Raw genomic sequence first — 13,653 nt, 5'->3', positions numbered from 1 at the left:
AGGGAGGGGGGGTGGGGGGGGGAAGAAGGGAGGAGGGGGGAGGGCGGAGGGGGGAAAAGGAAGGGAAAAAGGGAGAGAAGAGGGGAAGAGCGGAGGAAGTGAGGGGACCAGGAATAAAAGGGGAAGGAAAGGGGGGGAGGGGGGGAAGGGAAAGGAAGGGGTAGGGGGGGGAAGGGGAAAAGAATAGACAGAAGAATATAGATGTCACATACCTGGTGGATGAGCCCGATATGCAGAGGGAGGCCTCTCTTACATCCCTGACTCGTGGCCCCTGGTAGAGTAAACAGGAAGCACAGGGGTACAAGGTAGCACGAGTACCTGGCAGGATCAACAGCTGGCTGGCTGGTCTGATGCTCCGGATGGTGCTGAGGTAAAACTGAAACAGCAGGCTGGGTGCATCAGACAGGAAGCTGGAGTAGGCAGGTATCAGGAGATACTCACAGGAAGTTGGCCCCAGGGATTGGAACACAGGAAGGTCAGGCAGGCCGGGTCATACACAAGCTTAGCAAGACTAGAGCAGATGCAGGAGGCTAAAGGAGAGTCACAGGACAAGCCGGGTCAGTAACAGGCAGGTACGGATGAGCCAGAGGATAAGACAGATGCAAGGTTGTGGACACTCCGAAGGTCAGGTGCAGGCGGATGGCAAGGGTAGTCACAAGGAAAGCTGTGATATCACAGGAACAGGTCAGAATACACAGATTACTCTCAGGGAATGCTGTAGATCAGACAGCAGGGTTTCACCATCACAGCAGAGTTTAAATAGTGCGCCTGGCTCCGGTAATCGTGCGCTTGAGCACTCCCGCATGCGTGCGCATGGGTGCACGCCCGCGCATGCACAGAGGCACCTGCAAGCGCGCTCCCACTTGTGTGGAACTGCTACTCCCAGCAGACCTTTCCTGACGATAGATTTATTAATGTAAAGTAGACAATAGATCTAGCTTAAAATGGGATATTCATGGAGCTGAAGTAGTAGAGTAGATATATTAGATTACCGACCTTTTAGGTCAGAAGATCCAGTGTGACATCCCGGGATTAGAGAATAAAGGAGTAATGCTGCTAGTGTGTTCTTCAGCAGTCCATTGGCAGCGAGTTGTTTCTTTCAGGAGGGGTCTATTGGTGCAGTAATTGCAGCAAGAGACAATTTCACCTAATAAATAATAGTAATCAAAGTAGTTAAGAGTCAATAGGGGAAAAGTAGATGGAATTTTTTATGCCGCATCTACAGAGCAGTACATGTCCATGACAATGTATCCATCCCCAATGTCAGACTCGGCACTCAGTACACGGATGGCTTGGTATATATGCAGATGCAGTGCTCCGTACTGTCCGGTAACTCACCGTATGCCTCCTGTTGTCATATATTCCTGGGGATCAGCCTCCTTACTGGGGGCTGCTCTCGGTATCCTTTTATGCCTCCAACCCAGCTGGCATTCGTTAGCCGGCGGATGACGTCGCTGGGTCCTACTCTCCTCACTGCGCGTGAGCTAATGGCGCATGCGCGGTGACCATATAGTGGACGTGACCGGCGGCCATCATCCTGGTGGGAGTAAATCATAGCTCTTATACAGGGCTCTTCTGTTCCCTGGAGAGGCACGTGTCCGCCGCTGGGGGAGCTAAACCTCAAACTGCCGTATGCTTCAGTCAGTCTAGGAGCAGTGCAAAGTACAATACATAAAAGTTTTATAACATTGGATAAATGTAGGGTAGGGGACGGTCTGGCTATAGATTTAACCCTGACCATCCTGCTAGCCCTATTACAACAAATGTACATAGATATAGAATATTAAACTAAAGAAATACTGCATTTTTAATAAAGTAGTAGTATTACTTAATTTTGATTCGGTATTAGAATCAAAGAAAGAAAGATTGAATCAGTAGGTCTCACCAGACTGAGCATGTTCGTCATGTACAGCAAAAGGGAGGGTAAGGTCCAGCCTAGTAAATATGGAAATATTTCAGAGGGTTGATTAGAGAAATGCTTTATATGTGTGACTTTCGTTTAAACCAGGGGGTATGTTAGCATTCAGGCATTTAATCCAAGCAGCTTCTCGCTGTAGGATTTTGCGATCCCAGTCTCCTCCACGGACATCCTTGGGAATCGTTTCAAGCACCACAAATCTAACCACTTCAGGATTAAATCTGTGGTGCAGGCCTATATGTCATCCCACTGTGGTAAATTTACTATTTGTGGAACACTATAGGTGGTCTCCTGTTCTCTGATGAAGCTCTCTTATGGTCTTGCCTAAGTAGAATGCATTGCAGGCACAGACCATTAGATAAATAACTCATTTTGTACTGCAGTAGGCGTGAAAGGCAGGTGTAAATAATTCTCCAAATAATGAACTTTGTGCCCTCTTCTATCCAGGGACAGCATGCGCATTGTCCACAGTGGAAAATGCCGCGAGGATCCCTCGGACCACGAGGCCTTCCTTATAGAGACTACTTGTTAATGTATCTTTTAGCAAAGTTGCTCTATAAAATACCAGCTTGGGAGTTGGTCTGACGTATTTTTTAAGGATATGATGATCGGTTAGAAGGTGCCAAAGGTCAGAGAGGAGATTTTTAAGTTATGATGGGCAGAAAATATTGTTATTATTTTTAATGTCTTTAATTGCTTCTTGCAAAATAGAGCCATATAGGAGAGAGGATCTGGTACGTGCTAAGGCTTTATTATAAGCTTTTCTGAGATTAGATTTAGTATAGCCTCTTGACAATAGGCATTCACGTAGCGCCAAGGCCTGAGCATAGAAGTCTCAAGTATTGAGCGTAGGGTATACTGCGTACCAGAGGGCGAGGATGTGCGCCAAAAGCGTGGAGTAACATATTTATGGCCGTAGGTTTGCGAAAAGGGTCTATTTTGATTAGGCCGTTTGGACCTTTAATAATTCTAATTCTAAGTCTAGAAATGGGATGCTGCTGTGATCATAGTTGAGAGTAAATCGAAGGTTAAAGTTATTATTGTTAACTAATCCAATTAATTCTATTAGAGTACTTTCAGTTCCTGTACAAATTATAAACCAATCATCAATGAATCTGTGCCAACAGAGAACTTGATCTAGAAAGGATTGGAGTGTCTCATCAGCGAAGATTGTCCTCTCCCATCCTCCTAGAAATAAGTTGGCATATGAGGGTGCATTGCCATGGACATGTACTGCTCTGTAGATGCGGCATAACAAATTCTATCTACTTTTCCTTTTCCCCTATTGACTCTTAACTACTTTGATTACTATTATTTATTAGGTGGAATTGTCTCTTGCTGCAATTACTGCACCAATAGATCCCTGCCGAAAGAAACAACTCACTGCCAATAGACCGCTCAAGAACACACTAGCAGCATTACTCCTTTATTCTCTAATCCCGGGATGTCACACTGGATCTTCTGACCTAAAAGGTCGGTAATCTAATATATCTACTCTCTAACTACTTCAGCTCCATGAATATCCCATTTTAAGCTAGTTCTATTGTCTACTTTACATTACTAAATCTATATTCTTCTGTCTATTCTTTTCCGCTCCCCCTTTCCCCTTCCTCCCCCCCCCGCCCTTTCTCTCTTCTCTCCCTTTTTCGCTTCCTTTTTCCCCCTCTTCCCTCCCCCATCCGCCCTTCTTCCTCCCCCCCACCCCATCCCTTTTTCTTGTCCCCCTCCTTTTTTCTTTTATTCCTTTTACTTAATCTATTTGATTGTATCACACACACTCTATAGATGAACATCAGAAACTGAATCATATCATTTAAATTATACAATACTTAATATTCAGTGGTCCTAGACGCCTCCCGTGCCCGCCGCGGGGGACATTCGCATTCGGGTGCCTCTGTACATACTGTCACTTTGCCCTAGCTTCCCTATTGTCTAGGTAAGCAGTGTTTTCGTATCCTTCTCAGAACTAAAATTGAATGTATACAATATTAAAGAAAATACATTTCATGTCTTGAAATATATATTAACAACATTAAGGATGGTTCGAACTTGTAATTACAATTGCAATTTATTTTACTAGATGCCTATAACTGGCTCCTTCTGAAGAAACAGCTTTTGCTGCAAAAATAGTAAAGGACATTTGCTAAGACGTATCATACTGTATACCTCACTTCAACCGTGGGGATTATTTTTCATCTTATTGCTTGTACAATTGTTTGAAGCAGTACGTAAGGCTGTAACTATCAACTGTATTTCTGTCAATTTGGTTTTGTTCCACCATGTGTTTATATTCTACATACTATTAAACTTTTTTTTTTTACAAATTCTATATATTTTTGTCTATGTCCTTGAGGTACCGAGATAGTCCAAACCCTTTTCTCGCTTTCCAGTGGCACTTCTGAGGTGACCCTGGGCACCCATTTCTATGGTATATGGATGATGGTACCCACCCCTACCCTAGAATATACCCTAAACTGAGGCAATACTGATATTGAGAAAGCTTGACTTGGTTGAATACACTATCTGAAGTGATCTATGATATCACACTAAATGGGATTTCATGAATAATTCTTTGATGAATGTACATATATGATATAATGATGGTATTTACAAAGACAGACAATTTATTATTCACAATGGGCTTTATATGCTAGATTGTTAAGGGTTATATGCCAATTTTTTGATTCTTCACTTTAAAGATAATTTCAAATGCTGATTTATTATGTTTTTTAAGTAAAGAGAAGCTTAAAATGATTAGTAAAGTGCCCATCATTTTATGCTTATTTCAAAGTGTTCATCCTATGTTTTATATGATCTGTACTATGATGGATACATTTTATTATTTTGAAATGTTTTATGTAACAAATAGAGTCTAGACTTGCAATGTTAATTTAATATATCAGGCATCGTTGCTGGGTCCTTGTGGTTGAAGGCTGGACCTTTGCTCTGTACATTACAGTAAACATTGTGTTGAATATTTAAAATTGCTTTGAGAAAGGTTTCCAAAAAAGGGTCCAACTACCAGAGCATTGAACAGTTTATTACCCCTAGTACCCAGGATTATGTGCACCGTGTCTTTTATCCCCAACAGGACTACCAGGGGTTAATTGAAAAAGGAGGCCCTCTATGGGACAGAGTCAGAGCTATTTATTGAGATGGGCTCAGGTAAGTATAAGCAGGAGCTGAGGGGGGCTTCTGCACACAGAAGGTTTTTTTTTTATAAAAAACCTTCTGCCTTTACAACCACAACTCACCTTTTTGTAGTCCTCTTTAATAGAGGTTTCACACTGCTTAAACTTTGTCTTTTCATAAAGTAAAACAAAAAACTTTGTGGCCAAGTCATTAAAATAACAAGTAAATAATTCCAACTGAAACTTCTCCCCTTTGATGAATCAATGATACTGCAGCTTCATACATTAGACCCCACTTTGCAGCATTGCTAAGTTCTAAAAGTACTGGTGTGTGTTTGTAAAAAAAAAGACCATTCACCACCCTGCTGTGGTAATCCACATAATATGTGTTGGTGCATTCATTGTGTATATCACCCTATTGAACCTTCTTTGCAGCGCACCTCAACCCATGGTAATACACTACCATCCATTTTGGCATACTGCATTACAAAAAATGCCGTGGTCAGTTTAAATGAATGGGCTGCCTTACTGTAGTGTAACATAACACACATTAGTGCACTTGCTTTAAATGCACAACAATAATTCAGTAGTATTATTGGTCTCAAATCCCTAAATGTATTCCATTATTGTGGTCATAGCTTAGATGCAGTGTGGTCCCACTGTGCATTGCCTGGCTTTCCACTGGGTTTGGGCAGTATTTTTGAATTTTCTTCCTGAGTTGGGCCTTCCCATTCATCTCTATATAGTATGTACTTGCACACTGAAGCACATGCATCAGGAGGAAACTTTAAAGTACACGCTGCCCAGCACAGGAGAAAAACATGTACAGCAGCACAGCGCTGCAGTTGGGGTCTCACTAATTTGTATATAAGAGAAATGAAAATGTGAAACTTTAAATGAGGCTATTGATTCGTGGGCGGTAGAGTAATTTGAAAGTATATTTAAAATGGCATATTGAATGTGACAATATATAACAATAATGCACATAGTAAAAATTATTTCATATATATACACGCACATACACACATGGTGTGGACCTCAATGAATACATAGACATATATGTATCGATTTAATGGCATATATAGTTGACAAAAAATTGGTATGGATAAAATAAATAGATTATTGCAAATTCAAATATATATATATATATATATATATATATATATATATATATATATATATATATACACGTCATCTAAACAGCACTATGCAGTGTGGTAAATAGTAAGAGAAAGAGTATGGTCGTAAATGGTTGTAGATGATGAGTCTAAATAAGTTCCTATTAACAGGCATGAGAGTGCATCCTGAAAGCCCGATGTGGATGCTCAAATTTGGTCTACAATAAACAAAATAGGATTATTCTAGTGGGGCACTAAACATAACAGGAAAAAGCAGTTGCCAGTCCTGATTACTTACATAGAGTGAAATGCAGTGGTATGTAGTAGACGTGGGGCCAGAATCAGAGGGTTGTCTATCCCGGGAGCTGAAGTGTACTGAAGCCATGTGCAAACACCCCCAGAACACAGATTGATGATCTTCATGGTGAATCGGAATGATGAATGCAAGTGATGACTGCCAAAGAGTCTGCCTGGATAAATGTAATATCCATAAATTAAACGGTGTTAGTGAGGAAGTGAATAGGAGTAGCCAAGTGAGAATTATAAGAAGGTGAAAGCCCTATAAGTGAAGTGGTGATAGTGGACCGGAAACCAAGATCTCAAAGTGTGAGTATAATAAAGAGAAAGTGTGTGCAGAACCATCCAGGGCAGTACCAAATTTCCAAGAAGCATTTACCAAAGGAGTGATTAGCTAAGTGAACAATAAAGTAGGATAACATAGTCGTTACCTTGAGTATAAGCATAGGAGCAAACACTCCTGTGACATGTAGCATCTCTAAGTGTATGGCAAGAAAGGCTGTGTTCGTGGAGGTGTCATAAATATGCCCCGCATGCACGCACGCAGACTCCCACCAGTGTCACGCTAGCATGGTACGTGTGGGGCCCCTGCCTGGGCGGTGAACACCGCCCACAATCGACACCCACATACCCCAGCTGTGTCAACTAAGATGGGAATGAACGTGCTCCTGCCGTGACACCCACTGGTGACGTCACCTGTAATACATTGCGTGGTGCCGATGCGCTGTGGAAAGGGGCGGGCATACAGAGCACATCGCAGCTCCTGGGCATAAGACATGAAACGGCCCTTTAGGCAACCACATTTCACACCCAACCTAGTAGTGCAGTGCAGTATGTACCACAAGAGCTCATGAACATGGTGCTGTGGATAGCCTGGGTGTATGAACCCCATATATGCTACATTAACCACTTCAATACAGGGCACTTATACACCTTCCTGCCCAGACCAATTTTCAGCTTTCAGCGCTGTCGCAGTTTGAATGACAATTGCGCGGTCATGCTACACTATACCCAAACTAAATTTTTATCATTTTGTTCCCACAAATAGAGCTTCCTTTTGGTGGTATTTGATCACCTCTGCGGTTTTTATTTTTTGCTAAACAAATAAAAAAAGACCGAAAATTTTGAAAAAAATAAAAGTTTTGCTTTTGTTTCTGTTTTAAAATTTTGTAAATAAGTAAGTTTTCTCTTTCACTGATGGGCACTGATAAGGCGGTACAGACAGGCACTGATAAGGTGGCACCGATGAGGTGGCATCAATGAGTGGGCACTGACGGGCACTGACAATGGGCACTGATATGCAGCACTGATGGGCACTGGTAGGTGGCACTGATGGGTGGCACTGATATGCAGCACTGATGGGCATTGATAGGCGGCACTGATGCCCACTCATGGGTGGCATTGGTGGGCACTGATGGGCGACAGTGATGGGCACTGAATGGCTGCAAAGATGGGTTCTTATGGGTGGCACTGCTAGGCAGCACTGATGGGCACTGATAGGCGGCACTGCTGGGCACTGATAGGTGGCACTGCTGGGCACTGATGGGCACTGATACGTGGCACTGATGGGCACTGGTAGGTGGCACTGATGGGTGGCACTGATATGCAGCACTGATGGGCATTGATAGGCGACACTGATGCGCACTCATGGGTGGCATTGGGTGGCACTGGTGGGCACTGATGGGCAACACTGATGGGCACTGAATGGCTGAAAAGATGGGTTCTTGTGGGTGGCACTGATAGGCAGCATTGATGGGCACTGATAGGCGGCACTGCTGGGCACTGATGGGCACTGATAGGTGGCACTGCTGGGCACTGATGGGCACTGATACGTGGCACTGATGGGCACTGATACGTGGCACTGATATGAGGCACTGATAGGCATCCCTAGTGGCACTGGCAGTGGAAGGCATTGGAGTGGGCACTGATAAACAATCAGCACAGACCCCCCTGTCAGGAGAGCAGCCGGATCGACTCTCCTCTACTTGTGTCTGTCAGACGCGAGTGAGGAAAAGCCGATCACTGGCTCTTCCTATTTACATCGTGATCAGCCGTGATTGGACACAGCTGATCACGTGTTAAAGAGTCTCCGTCAGAGACTCTTTACCTAGATTGGAGTTGCGGTGTGTCAGACTGACACACCGCAACAACGATCGCCGCAATGGGTGCCCCTGGGGGTGCGCAACGGCTTAATATCCTGATCACATCATATGACGTCCGGTCAGGATATTGAAGCCACTTTGCCGCCGTCATTTTGCTATATGGCGGGCGGCAAGTGGTTAACACCCAGGACATTGGTAACCCTGCACATGGACGGCAGGAGAATATTAATTTGTATAGTACCTAAGCGGAGTGAGAGGACACATATACATCTTTTTTGTATGAAAACGTGTAACTTTAAATTGACATTAATGTCACAATAAAGTTCTTGCTATGCAATACTTTCAATATGGGAAAATATATAAACTAAATATATAAACTCGCGCTGATGGTGTGAAAAAATGATTTTTTTTTAAATTTTTTATAATGGGTGGTAAAAAAAATGGGTGGTAAACAATGGGTGGTAAAAAAATGATTGAATACACAAAGTGCTAGACACTTGAACATAGTGGTAAAATATATAAATACAGCACTCGCAAACAAAAACCCATAATATGTGATAACAAAAACATAAAGTCCATACAAAACATGACACACTTCCAGTTCTGATGTTATTTCCTGTCTCATGGGAATGCTGTCAGTGGTGTTTCCTGCATCCTCTGATTAATTCAATGCCTGATTTTAACTTACTATTGTAAGTATAACTTTTTATGCGCAATAAATTTTCAATCTTAGCATACACTATCGGTCCCCCCTTTTTCTTCCCTTTTGGGTACCTGTTTTTCATATGGCTGAGTATTAACGTTGAAGGATCGTTTATCATCTCATCAGTGAACCTGCCATCCTGCAACATTAGTTACAGGGTATGCAATACAAAGGCTGTGTGGTTTTCAAACAGTCTGAGTAAGTTAATAGATTTGCACTAAAATTGAGAAAAATTGAGTCCACATTCCTTTGTCCCTCTTGCAGCCTCAGTTGTCCCTCTCTTTGGTCTGATGTGCACATCTCTATACAAAATTTACTATTTTACTTCTAAAAATGTTATTGCACTAAACTTTTTATCCAAGCTCTAAATTACTGCATTTGTTTTTTGGAAAAGCCAGTATAAAAACGAATAGAGGTAAAAATCTACTTGTATGAATTAGCCAATTACTTTCTGCATATTAGATCTTTGTTCATGTAACCGGGGCCCTGGTAGGGCTGTGTTTTTTAAAATCACACTTTCTCAGAATATATCCATCATGGGGTGACTCTAATGAAGTGGGAGTATGTATATTTTTAGCAAACAATCTCCTTTGGAATGCACATGGTGTTGCATCTGTTTTCACAAGTGTAATTCCTGAATCTATGAAAACAGAAAAGGTCACACTAAGGGAACAATGCTTTTCCAACCATTTTGTATCTTATACTTGGGAACAATGTGAAGAATTTACAGCCATATCAATCAGGTTTTCAATTGGATTCTTGTTATAGAATGTAGAATTTATAAATGAGTATTTTAAAATAATGAATGCCAATTTATAAATAAGTTGGGCCATTTCATTAGTTTATATTATAGTTCACGGAATGCTTTTACCAAGGCAGGGCAAAATACATCTGTTAGATTCAAAGTGAAGAAGCGTCGCTTCACAAATAAATCCTATCAGCATTCTTGTGAAAGGGTGCATAGCTTTTATTTCATGTGAGTTTAAAAATCAACACCAGCCCCATAAGCTTTTAAAAGTAAAAATGATGACCTTTCTTTAGTAATTTTTAGACATGTGCACACTGAAATATTTCCTTTCGGAATTTTGTTTTCGTCCAAAAAATAAATTTATTTAGTTACTCCCAAAATTAGTTTTTATTTATTTTGTTTTTCGTTAAAAATTGCATTCGTCCGAAAATCCAAATTAAGGTCAAATCTGTCATTGAAGGCTTATGGTGTCTGTCGAATGTTCAAAGAAGATTCGACGGAGCAGTTAAACTGTACACCATAAGCCAAAGTACGTGTGTACTAGTTCTAGCTATTTTACTGCTCCTCCTCTTTGGTTACAATCAGCCAATAACATTCATCATCATCATTATTTGTATTTATCTTTTCTCCCCTACGTCGAATCTTTTCTCCCCTACGTCAAATCTTTTCTCTCTATGTAGAATAATCTTGGACTAATAGAGTTAAGGTTAGGCACATTCGACCACAGGTTTGATGGACACAGATTGTTATTGTCATCATCATGTCGAATCTCCTATCTATATCGAACTGTTGTAGCAACGAAAACGACAATAAAGCATTTGTTTATGTCGGATCTTTCTTTTTTTCGGATTCTGCACTTTCGTTATCGTTTGTTAAAACGATAACGAAAATACCTGAAATTCGGACGAAAATGCATTAGGACGAAAACAAATGCACATGTCTAGTGATTATTAAATGTTTAAAATAAATATATTACATTAGTAGAATAGTTACAGCCGCCTATCATTGGAAGGTATAACTACTTTCTGTTAGGAAAGCTACTAACGCTCCGAAGACTTCTATCCCACTTAACTTATCCTTGCTGCAGGTCTTGGCGAGTTGTGGTGTTTGGAGGTGCAGTCAGTCAGCGAATGCGTTTTTTTCCTACCCCCATTTTTTGAGCTCTTTTGGTTAAGAATTATATACATATACAGTATATATACCAATATTGAATGTTATTGCTATGCTCTGAATGTGTGAGTGAATGTATATGTCCCCATATTCACTGGCATACCCCTGGCGTGCATGTTTTGTGTTGGCTTGATCTCTGTACATAATCCAAACCTCCTAAATATGTTACCATCTCTCCCACTGTAAACATTAATGTGGTTCATGCATATTTGGAGATTCTTATCACATATTTTTATTCATCCAGAATACTTACCTAAGCTCCTGAGTAAGCTGTCTTTTGCGAAACATGTTGAGCTCTAGAGGGCTATTCTGACTGATGCCAACCTCCCTTGCACTTTACCAGTATTCGTGCAATCGGTTACTGTTGTATTATCCTTATGGGATTTGTCTGGGTCATTCAATTTTACTAGCAGCTTGATCTGATTATATATTTTAACTCATGCTTTTATGAATGTTTTTCATGAATTTATGTAGTCTAATAAAATTATTTATTTTAAATATCTGGTGCCTATAAAGACCATGTTTTCCATTTATTTCTCTCTCCATATCAATTAGGACGTGGCACTTTCTACAACTACTGCACACCCACAGTACCACCCGGGGTCAAGGTGTAATTGTGATTTATTGTATTTGAATGTTCAAAACATTGAAGAAGCCAGAATAGACAGTAATGGGAAGGCTTATCATTATAGGAGAAGATGAAAGTCTAGGATTCCAGATGTCTAGGCAATGAATTGCTATCTGTGATGTCTACAGCCAAAGAATTGACCTCCCCCTAAAAGGGAAAACTCTGCTTTTGTTAGGAGGCATTCTGAACAATCAAAGAAATGTCCTTTCATGCAAATATGATTATAACGCTGGAAGTAGCCATGTGCTTATAGGAGATAGACTCCTACATTTAGAATTCAAAAAGGTAGTCAATGGAATACACATATATGTTTCAATAGAATAGCAGCAGGTAAGACCTTAAATTAGGTGTGCTAAAATCCTTGCTATGAATATAACCACAGAGATAACATTAATAAGTGCTGCGCTACATATCTCTATAAATATAGGAGTGAGATTACACACAAATCAACTAAAATAACAATGTGATAACAATGATCATAATAATGAAAAAAAGCTAATTAAAGTGGAAGTTCACCCTAAAACTAAAATCTCTAAATCTACTTGCATCCACAATCTAAAACTAACCTATCTAACCTTGTCCGGTCTGGTCTCCAGTGGTGGAAGCTCTGTGCAGGAGACCGCCGACAATGACTGCAAAATGCCTGGGAAGTGACGTCACCCAAAGAGTTACTATGGAGCTTCCTTCAGGCTGGGAAAGGGAGGGTCAGCATTAAGAGCCAATCAAGTGTGCTGCATGCACATGTGTTGAAAATATTATTATTATTATACAGTATTTATATAGCGCCAACAGTTTACGTAGCGCTTTACAACTTGAGGGTAGACAGTACAAATACAATATACTTGATACAGTAGGAATCAGAGGGCCCTGCTCCTTAGAGCTTACAATCTAATATCTTTTTTCTTAACATTCTCAGATATTGTATGTGTTTTATAGCAATGATATTCATTATAATTTATTATTTTCCAATGATTGTGTAAGTTATTATATACATTTTGTATTTTTAAGTAGACATATGTGTACTAGACTCTAGATAAACTAATAACAGTAGTATTGATTGTAAATCCTCTGAGCAAGAAGGGGTTAATGCTAGAGGTTTGATTTATCCCGCCCCTTAGTTTGGCTAATTTTCCCGCTATAATTTTTCCCGCCAATCTTTTATTATTTAAACTCTCTTAGTTGCCTTTAACCTTGACTGTGACAAAGCGCTGGAGCATGAAACGCGACGTCAAGGCAACACAAATTTAGTTTTTGGACTAGCCACCACGTCCCATTTATCATCAATTTTTGGGACTTCCATCACTGACAAACGTTGGAGTACAGACAGCCTTCCAAGCCTGTCAGTTCAGACTTTCCAGCAGTGTGGTTTATACTTCCACAGTAGCGGTTAAACATCGGATGACACCGCAGCTGTAGGAGGAATCATCACCATTCGGGAAGTATTGGACTGCGTCAGGCTTTCAGGATGCACTCTCATGCCTGTTAATAGGAACTTATTTAGACTCATCATCTACAATCAATTACGACCATACTCTTTCTCTTAGGCCCCTTTCACACTGGGGCGGTTTGCAGGCGTTATTGCGCTAAAAATACCACCTGCAAACCGCCCCTAAACAGCCTCCGCTGTTTGTTCAGTGTGAAAGCCCGAGGGCTTTCACACTGAAGCGGTGAGCTGACAGGACGGTAAAAAAAGTCCTGAGAGCCGCATCTTTGGAACGGTGAAGGAGCGGTGTGTTCACCGCTCCTAAGCCGCTCCTGGCCATTGAAATTAATGGGACAGCGCAGCTATACCATGGCAATACAGCGGCTATAGCCGCGCTGTACGAGCGGTTTTAACC

This window comes from Aquarana catesbeiana, linkage group LG03 (genome assembly GCF_042186555.1).
Source record: "Aquarana catesbeiana isolate 2022-GZ linkage group LG03, ASM4218655v1, whole genome shotgun sequence".
Lineage (NCBI taxonomy): Eukaryota > Metazoa > Chordata > Amphibia > Anura > Ranidae > Aquarana > Aquarana catesbeiana.
Note: the sequence above shows the minus strand (reverse complement) of the source record.